The sequence below is a fragment of the Mustela nigripes genome, chromosome 3 (assembly GCF_022355385.1).
Source record: "Mustela nigripes isolate SB6536 chromosome 3, MUSNIG.SB6536, whole genome shotgun sequence".
In the NCBI taxonomy this organism is placed as follows: domain Eukaryota; kingdom Metazoa; phylum Chordata; class Mammalia; order Carnivora; family Mustelidae; genus Mustela; species Mustela nigripes.
The window spans coordinates 114139849-114151525 of NC_081559.1; the positions used below are offsets into that span (position 1 = coordinate 114139849).

Below are 11677 nucleotides of genomic sequence, written 5' to 3' on the forward strand. Positions count from 1 at the left end.
GAGGGAGCCACACGCAGCCATGGCTGTTGCTGCCTGAGACCACGCCCTGAGGGAGCATTGATTTGGCTCAGCAAAACCCAGGTGGGGTCATCCCCCAGGAACAGAGAAGGAAAGAGGGCCACTTCCAACAGCCGCAATAGTTGGACAGCAGGCTCCAAGCACCTCACCTGGAACTCCGCCACAGCGGAGTTCCCCCCCTCCCCGGTCCACACCGGACCCTGGATACCCTCCATGCAGCCCTCCCGAGAGAACTCTGCACCGCCATGCAGGTGGTCCTGAACAACTGCCGGGCCATGACGCAAACTCAAGACTGGGCTGGGGCCCTGGCCAAAGGCCATCCAGAGTTGTGAGGTGATAAGGGATGATGGATCCCTGGGAGAGGCCATGCTAAACAGGCAAGAGTACTGAAGGAAACCGTGTGACTAGCAAACCCTGGCAGCGATTGCTGCTGACCATGATTCCAGGGAAGGTGCTCTATAAACTTCACGAACACAAGGAGCATCTCTCTCCCCGAGGCCACACTGGAACGCAGATGGTCACACTCCTGCTAGGCCCCCACTCACACCTCGAGGCACATCTCCCCGCTGCCAGGGATGAGCTGCTAATTGTCGCCAGGATTCTCACCATACCTTGGGGCAGGGCCCTTTCCCTCCCCAGGCCTTATATGCAAGCCTGAAGAATGATGGGCTTTGGAACACAAGGGAGACACAGCACAACTGTCGAAGAAGGCTAAAACAACCCATACCGTGTGCCATAGCCAGGATGGGGTTCAGAGAGTGATGCTGGCCAAAACCCTGCCCCTTGGGCCACCACGAGGCCCGAGGGAACCTGGGACCACACCTTAACCACACCTTAACCCACCCTCAAGCTCACCCTCCACTCCGGCCTTGGGGATGGTCTCCACAGTGCCATGGGACACCACCCTTCCATTGCCCTGGCTTGGAAAGGACTGTGCCCACAGCCTAGCCCTGAGGGAGCCCTGGATTTGTCTTACCCAACTGATGCTACACTAAGTAGCTACGCTCAGGCTGGAACCCAGGAGGACACCGTACCTCAGGTAGCCTCAGCAGCTGCTGTACCTCAGGTAGCCAAACCAAAACCAGAAAAGCAGACCCAATGGTGTGCAGCCCCCAAGCCCAGCTTGAAGCCTGAGGCTTGCCCCTATGCCAGCATGCCCCTCAGCTGCAGGTTGGATCCTGCACTTCCATGTAATTGTGCCCTCAGGCTCTCAGGGCTCCAACTTCAACTCTCCCCCAGATGTGGCACCGACAATCCTCGAAGCCGATTGTTCCTGAGGCGACAATAGATTTGGGACACAGGATCAACAGCAGGTGTATAGGGCCAGGCTAAAGAAGGAAACTGGGCCTGACATCCATCCCTCCTGGGTGATGCCTGTGTCGACGATTCTAGTGAAGCCTCCCTCTGAAAGGAACACAGGGAGCATCTCCTTAAGGCCAAATGGGAAGAAAGATGCTGAGCCTGAAGGCAGCCCTCATCTGAGGTCTCGGGGCCTTTTTGCGAGCAGCCTTCTGACCCATGCTTCCCATCTCCCTGATTCTCACCCTACCCCTTGCTATGGCACCGGCCCTCCCTCGACTGGAGTCCTCAGCATGAGAAACAATGGGATTTGGGACCCAAGCCCGCACAGGACCCATCCTCCCAGAAAGCAAGAAGGAATTCATTCCTCCAGGAACCACCAGGGTGGAGCTCAAAGAATGGTGCTGATGCCACTCTGCCCCACGAGGGCAGGGTGAGCTTGTCCTTGAGGCCACACCCCAGCCAAGCGCTTCACCCTCCAGCTCTCCCTCCCTTCAGGGCTCTGCTCTCAGAGTGCGTCCACACTCACAGTGGACCCATGCTTCCTGCTCCAGGGATGAGACGAATCCCAGAGCAGCTGTGGTAGGGAGTGTGCCCCCAGAGGGTACGGCATTTGACTCACCTCAGGGAGGAAGGTTGTCCCCCAGGAACACGGCAGGGAAACCAGCCACCTGCAGCCAGGGCTGCTGCTGCCTATGACCCAGCTCTGAGGGAGCATAGATTTGGCTCACCTAAGCTACGCTTCCTTATCAGTCTCAGGCCCAGAGAAGGAAAGTGTGCCTCTTGCAACCACCTTGTACAGCTGGACAACAGCCCCACACCTGAAACTATGCCACACTGGGAATCTCCGTCTGAGGCCAAAGCCAACACCAGAGTTTCACTTTCCCTAGGGCACTCCTTTCATCCTTCACCAAAAGATTGTACACTTCCATGCAGTTGGCCCCTAACAATGACGGCACTAGGGCCCCAAGGGGAGCCCCAGCTGTGACCATCCCCAAAGCTGAACCCTATTTGTGAGGCGACCCTGGATTTTGGATACCTGGGGAAGGCCCTGCAAAAGAGGCTAGATCAAAGAAGGAAAGCTTGGCACTTGCAACCCTGGTGGATGCTGTGGCTGTCCACGAGCCTAGGGAAGTCATTACACAGCAGGAAGTCAAGGAGCAATTTGCTGCGGCCAAACTAGAATTCAGATGCTCACACTAATGGTAGCCCTCGACTCTCACCTCAGGGCCCTTCTGTGTACAGCCGTCTGATCCATGCCTCCCGTCTTCCCAAGTCTCACCCTGAGGCTTGTTTGCCATGGCACCGGCCCTCCCGCCACTCCAATCGACAGTGTGAGGAAGGACGGGATTTGGGACCCATGACCAGTGCCAGCCAATCCTCCAAGAAAGCAAAAGGAAGCCGAGCCTCAGGCAACCACAAGGGAGCAGCTACTAGCTTGTCTCAGAAGCCACACTGCCCCTCGTCCACAAGGTGGGCCTGTCTCAGGACCAAAGCCTCATCTTGAGCTTTACCCTGAATCTTGCCCTCAATTCAGGCCTCAGGACCAGGCTCCACACTCACAGTTGGATGTATGCTTCTAGCTGCTGGCTGGACCACAAAACCTAGCCATGAGAGACTGGCTGTGGAAAGGACTGTGCTGGAAAAGCAGAGCTCTGAAGGGGTCCTGCATTTTACTCACCTCACCGATGCTGCAGAGTTCCTCAGGAATGGGGTAGGAAAGCAAGCCACATGCAGCCATGGTTGTTGCCACCTGAGACCTAGCTCAGAGGGAGCATGGATTTGGCTCACCTAACCTATGCTAGATCATCTGACAGGAACAGAGATGGAATGTGGGCCACTTCTAGCCTATGCATTGTGCTTGAAGGTTGGTAGCACATACATAATTCTTGGCACAATATACTAGATTGTGTATTTCCTTATAGCTGTCTCCCCAACCCTTCTTCCAGTCATAGTAGCCTTACCATTTTTGAAGGCCTTAGCCAGCTATAGCTTCCTTTGCCTGGGAAAACAATAAAGCTATTTTTACTCATTATTCCAAACTCTATCTTTGTCTTATATTTAGGCTGTGAAGCACAAAGGTCAGTTTTCCACAGCACACTCAATCATTTAGGAGCATCAATTAATACTACAATGAGTTAGCATTACACATCTAGCTCTGTGGCTAATATTACAGACACTGAAAACATATGTGGTGAGGATTTAAGGTAACTGATAATTTCTTACACTTCTGGAAATGAAAGATGGTCCACTCTCTCAGAAAAGCTAAACCACAGTTAAACATTTGCCAATCATGTGAACGGTTGTCCACATTCCTTTCTTAAGTATTTCTACAATTTGTCCACACAACAATCTGCTCATGAATTTCACCATAACTTTATTCACAGTGGTTAAACCCTGGAAACTACAGAGATATCCATTAATAGGTAATGTGCAGACAGAATATATCTATTTACTTAGCAACAAAAAAGCCTGAACTGGTGATCCATGTAGTGATAGGGATAGATTAAGAATCCTGAGGCTGCACTAGCTTCATTTGTATGCACATCTATGAAAATGCATTTGACTGTACAGTTTATCTTTTTTAATTTTTATTTTTTTGAGAAAACACTTAGAATGTGTTCTCGCCCTCTTACTCCACCAAAGAACAGTCATCAGCGGCAATTGGCTGTTTGGTTCTTGTATTTGGTTTGTTTGTTTAAAGATTTTAATTGAGAGAGAGAGAGCACGAGAGGAGAGAGGTGAGTGGGAGAAGCAGACTCTCTGCTGAGCAGGGACTCTGATGTGGGACTTGATCTTGGGACTCCAGTATCATGACCTGAGCCAAAGGCAGTTGTTTAACCAACTGAGCCACCCAGGCACCCATAACTGGCTGTTTGGAAAGAACACCTAAATCCAGCTTCAGGCTCAGGAGAGAGCACTCCTCTTCCTGCTCATGGTTTCAGGTACTCTATATGTTCAGAAAAACTTCTCTAGCAACAAACTGTAGAAATGATCCCCGAACACAGTCTCTTTTTAACATAATACCTATTGGATTTATTTCATTATTTTTTATTATGTTCAGTTAGCCACTGTATAGTACATAATTAGTTTTTGATGTAGTGCTCAATGATTCATTAGTTAACTATAACACCCTGTGCTCATCATAACACATGCCCTCCTCAAAGTATAGTCCTAATTGTACACTTTAAAGTAATGCAGGTTACTGTACATAAATTATACCTCAGTAGCATTCATGTAATCTACTGTATTTCTCCATAGCAGCAGTGAACATTTAGAAAATTAAATTTTCTTCTCTTTTTTTAAAGATTTTATTTATTTATTTGACAGACAGAGATCACAAGTAGGCAGAGAGGCAGGCAGAGAGAGGAGGAAGCAGGCTCCCTGCCGAGCAGAGAGCCTGATGCTGGAATCAATCCCAGGACCCTGGGATCATGACCTGAGCTGACGGCAGAGGTTTTAACCCACTGAGCCACTCAGGTGCCCCTGAAAATTAAATTTTAATAAAATGGAAATGTATGGTTGCATGGAGGTTCCTCAAAAAGTTGAAAATAGAGCTCCCCTATGACACAGCAATTGCACTCCTGGGTATTTGCCCTAAAGATACAACCGTGGTGATCCGAAGGGGCACATGCACCCGAATGTTTATAGCAGCAAAGTCCACAATAGCCAAACTATGGAAAGAACCTAGATGTCCTTCAACAGATGAATGAATAAAGAAGATGTGATATATATTATATACATATATAATATATATATATATTATGCTGCCTTCAAAAGAAATGAAATCTTGCCATTTGCAACAACATGGATGGAACTAGAGGATATTATGCTTAGCGAAATAAATCAATCGGAGAAAGACAACTATCATATGATCTCCCTGATATGAGGAAGTGGAGATACAACGTTGGGGGGTTGGGGGTAGGAAAAGGATAAATGAAATAAGATGGGATCAGGAGAGAGACAAACCATCAGAGACTCTTAATCTCACAAAACAAACTGAGTGTTGCTAGGGGAGGTCGGGAGAGGGTGGTGGGGTTATGGACATTGGGGAGGGTATGTGCTATGGTGAGTGCTGTGAAGTGTGTAAACCTGGCAATTCACAGACCTGTACCCCTGGGGCTAAAAATACATTTTATGTTTATTAAAATTTTTTAAAATGTTTTAAAGTGTGGAAATGAAATTCAGTAAACACAATAGAGATTCATATCCATAATCATTAAATCCATAAATATACATATGATGAAGACCCCTGAAAATTATTGCTGAGGCAAATCAAAGGAATGCTAAATAAATAAAATATATATATATCACATTCATAGATAAGAAGAGTCAGTGTTGTTGGAATATCAAACCAGCATTATTCTGATTCATGCTGGATTAGGCCATTTTAGTGGGAAATTTACAAGGTAATTCTAAAATGTATATGGAAATCAAGGTACCTAGAATAGCCCAGAGAATTGTAGAAATTTACTATATTTCAAAACTGATCTTACAGTTACAGTAAATGAGGCAATACATTATAGTGTAAGTAAATGTAATGTAAAATATATCAATATGAGAGAGTAGAGTGAGAAGTTTCCTCATGCACACATATAAGTTTTTAATTTTAATTTTATTTTTTCAATTATTTTTTATAAGATTTTATTTATTTGAGGGAGAGACAGAAAAAGTGAGAGAGGACATGAATGTGGTGAGGGGCAGAGGGAGAAACAGACTCCCTGCTCAGCAGCAGGGAGTCTATGCAGGGCTCAATTCCAGGACTCTGGGATCATGACCTGAGCTGAAGGCAGATGTTTAACCAACTGAGCCACCCAGGCACCCCAATTTTTCAATTATTTTGTTTTTAAGTAATCTTTACATACAACATGGGGCTCAAACCCACAACTCTGAAATCAAGTCACATGTTCCACCAATTGAGCCAACCAGATGCTCTTCGGTTATTTGATTTTTTAAATAAAGTCACAAGTACACATCATTAGAATGAAAGACTTTCTTTAAAAATAACTGGGATGAATGAATATCTATATAAAAATAAGTTAATATTAAAACCTACTTCACACCATACATTGATGTTAATTGGAGTTGTGAAGCTAAAATTATAAAGTTTTGAAAGAAAAGTAGAAATATTTTCATGATCAAGGCATAGGCAAAAATTTCCTAGACATAACACTAAGGCACTCACCATAGATAAAAAAAAATTGATTAAACTGGATTTTATAAAATATTAAATCTTCAGCTTATCATAAATTATTATTAAAAAAGTGAAAAGATAATCCATTGTCCAGGAATAATTACTTACAATACCTGTAGCTAACAACAATCCTAACCACAATATATAAAGAACTTACACAAATCACATAGAAAATTATAAAAACCTATATTAATGAAGAGAAGGCTTGAAAAGGCATTTCATAAAAGAATGTATCCAAATTACTAATAATATTTGAAAACCAAACTGAGCATACCAGGTATGTGGGAATGTAGAGAAACTGAAATTGGCCTATATTTGGCAGGAAATGTAAAATGATGCAACTACTTTGCAAAAGTCTGTGCCAGTTTCTATTCTTTTTATTGCTAGGTTTATATACCTAGGAGAAACAAGAGGATGCCTCCACAAAAAACCAATTCATAGAGCCACCTAGGTGATTCATTCCATTTATTGAAGTACTCTAAAATCTCAGCTCAGGTCTTGATCTCAGGGACATGAGTTCAAGCCCTATTTCAGGCTCCACACTGGGTGCAGAGCAAAAAATTATACATGGTTCTTCATAGTTATTTTATGCATAATATTTCAAAAATATAACTGTCCACCAGAAAATTGGATAATCAAATTGTGCTATAATCACAAAACAATATTTCTTGGCAGCATAAAGACCAAATGACTGACATGTAGCTAATTTAGGATTGACTCTCAAAGTCAGCTATCCAGTGGGGAAAAAAAAAACATGGAACAAAAGAAAACATACTGCATCATTCTGCATATAGGAAGTGTAAGAATAAGCAAAATTAGTCTATGGTGAGAATTCAGAATGTGTTTATGTTTGAAGATGGATACTGACTGGCAAGTAACAAAACAGAACTTTGGGGGGTGGAGGAAGATGTTCTACATCTTGATCTAGAAGGTGATTACACAATACATACATATGTTAAATTCATTGAGCTATATGCTTGATTTTTGTCCATTTTGCTCTATGTAAATTCTACCCCAATAAAGAACTGTTAGAATTAAAAAAAGAGAGAGATGCTAAAGCCTAAAAGAATGTAACAAATAACAGGGAATATGCAACAAATACCGAACATGTAAAGAATAAGAATCCCAAAGCAATAGAATAGAATGAACACCAAAAAGCATAATTTAGTGACAAAAAGGTAGTGAAAATTTACAGTTCAAATAGTATTAAAATGACATCTTGCTGCCTGGGAAAAGCCTTCCAGAGCAACAAACACTGAGCCTCCAGCAAAAGTGCTGTTATTCACTATGGGTACAATATTGGCTTCTTTTTTGGGGTAGTGAAGATATAGGTAGATTTGGATATAGAAGATTTAGATAAGGGGTGACAGTTTCACAACTTTTGAATAGACTAAGAAAACCACTGAACTAACACAAAAATTTTATGGGTTTTATGATATATTGATTGTTATAAATAATAATAAATAACAATCATAATAAAGCAATATGTCTTTGCAAATGCCCATGCTCTGTATTTTATTAAGCACTGTGTCTCACATTAATAGACAGTTGCCAGAATATGATACTATTAACCTGTTCTGAAGATATTTTTTAAATATAAAAATTTAATCCAGGAGGTTTGGGGCAAAGTGAGGTATAGGCAAAGGAAGAATAAGAGCGAATTGGAAAATGTGAGAAGGAGGCTTGGGGTAAGAGAGGGACTCTACCTGGCTCCAGTACATATAACAAGGGGACCATGGTCCAGTTATAAACTCTCTCTGTGCCTTGGTTTCTTCTTCTGCAAACCAGGAAAAAGTAATGCTTTCTTCACAAGTTGATTGTGAAGACTAGAAGTCCTAATACATATGAAATCATCACTCTAAAGATCTGTAAGGGACATCCATGATATCAGGGAGTCCCCAAACTGATGAAACACCTGAATTTAATAAGTAGCTTCCAAGCCTGTTGAATCAGAATTGCTAGAAACCATGACTTCAAACTTGTACTAATTCTTTCAGGCTATTCTTATAATGATCAATTTATGAGTAGGAAAAACTGAGTCATATAACTTTAAAACAGAAAATTAGAAATAACAGAATAAAGATATTTTCGACCCAGTCTCTAAGCCGGAGGGAAAACTGTGGAGGACTCCCTAACTGAAGGGGATTTGGCCCATCTGACCCCATTTTATCTTCCTCCAGCTTACTGCAGAGATACAAATACTGGAAGATGTATGCCTAAAGCACCTGACAGTCCACCTTGAAAACGTCACAGACCTAACTTCTAAGTCAACACTGCTTTGAATGGAAATGAAATTTACCTGGTTTTGCTCATTGATGGACCAGTCTTCTCCAAGTTTCTTTCCTTACAAAAATAAATCCTCTTTGTCATATTGCCATTAATTCAAACCTCAACAGAGATGCTGAAGTAAGACAGTCTTATAAATAATCTAGCCACCTCATTAGAAACCAGAAAGTTCAGCACAGTTCGGCCCAATTAATTATAGTCAGTGAGACTTCAGACACCCCAATTAAAGGGAAATTATGCATTCCCATTATTTGACATCATGCCAACTTCAGTGAGAGGGGAAAGTAGCTACCAATTCCAAAGGACAGATAGATTGTTCTTGCCTCCAGAGTGTACTGACACCTGACATCCATAACCATTTCAGGGAGACGTTGGAGGAGCCCAGCCATCAACCAGAAATGGTTTAGTGGAATGAAGAGGGGCTCTAAAAGCAAAGTTACGTCACATAAAGGAGGACTAAATGGAAAAATGCAGGATAAAGGTGTTTCTCTTACTGTTCCAAAACTGAAAACAAACTTGCTCTTATTGTTTTGTTTTGTTTTTCTAATTTTTTCTATTTTTAGTCTGGCCAAAAAGTTATTTTAATGTTTCCCTTCTAGTTTCCTACCTTTTATGGACAATAATAGCACCTCAATGATTATGATGAAAATAAAATGCCAAAGAATATGTACAGTGCTTAGCAAATATTACACACGCACACACTGAAATAGTACTCGGTCATGAAAAAGAATGACATCTTGCCAATTGCAATGATATGGAAGGAACTAGAGAATATTATACTAAGTGAAGTAAGTCAATCAGAGAAAGACAAATACCATATGATATCACTCATATGTGTAATTTAAGAAACAAACAGATGAACATAGGGGAAGGGAATAAAAAATAAAATGAGATGAAAACAGAGTGGGAGGCAAACCATAAGAGAACTCTAGGAAACATAGTGATAGTTTGCTGGAAGGGAGGTTGGTGGGAGCAGGGGGATGGGGTAATTGGGTGATGGGCATTAAGGAGTGCTGGCTGTTATATGCAACTAATGAATCACTAAATTCTACCCCTAAAACTAAAAAAAAAATAAAATAAAATCCTAGTAGAGAACATAGGCGGTAACCTCTTTGATATTGGCTGTAGGAAATTGTTTCTAGGTATGTCTCCCAAGGTAAGGGCAACAGAGCAAAAAACTATTGGAACTTCATCAAAATGGAAACCTTCTGCACTTTGAAGGAAACAAACAGAACAATTAAAAGGCAACCTGTTAGATAGAAGAAGATATTTGCAAATGAATTATCTAGTGAAGGCTAACGTCCAAAATACATTAAGAGCACTAAAAAAAAAACCCAAATAATCCAGTCTATAAAGTAGGTAAAAAAAAAAAATCATGAATAGACTTCTTTCCAAAGAAGACATCCAAATGATCAACAGACCCATGGAAAGATGCTCAACATCACTCATCATCAGGGAAATACAAATCCAAAGTACAAGCGGATATCACCTCTCTCCCATCAGAATGGCTAAAATTAACAACACAGGAAACAAGAGGTCTTGACAAGAACGTGGAAAAAGGGGAACCCACTTACACTGGGAATGGTGGAAATGCAAACTGGTTCAACCACACTGGAAAACATTGTTGAAATTTCTCAAACAGTTATAAATGGAACTATCCTACGACTCAGCAATTGCACCTCTAGATACTTACACAACGTATACAAAACTATATACTCAGAGGGGCACATGCACCCTGATGTTTATAGCAGGCTTATCAAAAATAGCCAAACCATGGAATGCACTCAACTGTCCATCTGTTGGGGAATGGATAAAGGAGTTGTGACATATATAGATGTGTATATATAGTTGTGACATATGGAGCTAGAGTGTTGTGTTAATGAAATAAGTCAGTCAAAGAAACACAAAAAACATACGACTTCTTTCTGATGCAGAATTTAAGAAACAAAGCAGATGAACACGTGGGAAGGGGAAAAAGAAAGGGAGAGGGAAGCAAACCATGAGACACTCAATAACAGAGAACAAACAGGGTAGATGGAGGGAGCTAGGTGGGAGATGGTCTAAATGGGTGATTGGTAGGCACTTGGTAGTATGAATATGGGGTGTTACAGGTAGGTGAAGAATCACTAAATTCTACTCCTGAAACAAATGTTATACTAAATGTTAACTAATTAGAACTTAAATAAAAATCTAAATAACCCAGAAGAAACTTGGGGGTCTGGTCATGTTTTTGTGAGTTTGGGACCACGGGCCTACTTAAAATTTGGCTTCAGCACTATCCTGACATCATGAGGCCTAGGGCATTTGACATTGCCTAGCAGAGAATGTTGGAATGGAGGCGGTGGCATTCCTTTGGGGAAAAGATCTGGCCTCATCTCTGGGGCAAATGGACATGAAGACACCTCCCCCAAATTTCCCATTCCTCTTTGAAATGTAGAACTTAACTCTTTTTGTAGCCATTTCCATATTGTTGCATCATTTCTAAGTAGGCCTCATTCCCATCCAGGAGTGATAAGGCTCCCATACAGCCAGCACCCAAGGGTTGGTGTCAAGTTCGCACTTGGATCCAGTGGTAAGGGAGAGTGATTAGTGTCTGATATCCCAAAAGAACGCTGGCATTTGTGTTCCTGAGTACTTGCTTGGCCAGCTCATGTAAATATAGTGCTCAATAACCAGTGTGCTTCCCCCCTCTTGCTGATCCAGATGCCTTTATTATGAAGAGTAGATGAGCTGTGCATGTGCAGTATGCTCCAGGACCTGGTGAGTGGAGAAAATGCCCTTTCAAGGCATACTGCGCCAAGGTCCCATTCTAAACACTTGAGCATCAGTGGCAAGCACCCACATGGTATTGTTGAACCCCTGCTTTCTCTAGCCACCAGG

At 42.3% G+C, this 11677-nt stretch overlaps 1 pseudogene; it reads right to left on the reverse strand.

Annotated features, from left to right (window-relative positions):
* Positions 1-4166: 4166 nt before the first annotated feature.
* LOC132014641 (small nucleolar RNA U3) lies at positions 4167-4334 on the reverse strand (annotated as a pseudogene).
* Positions 4335-11677: the final 7343 nt, after the last annotated feature.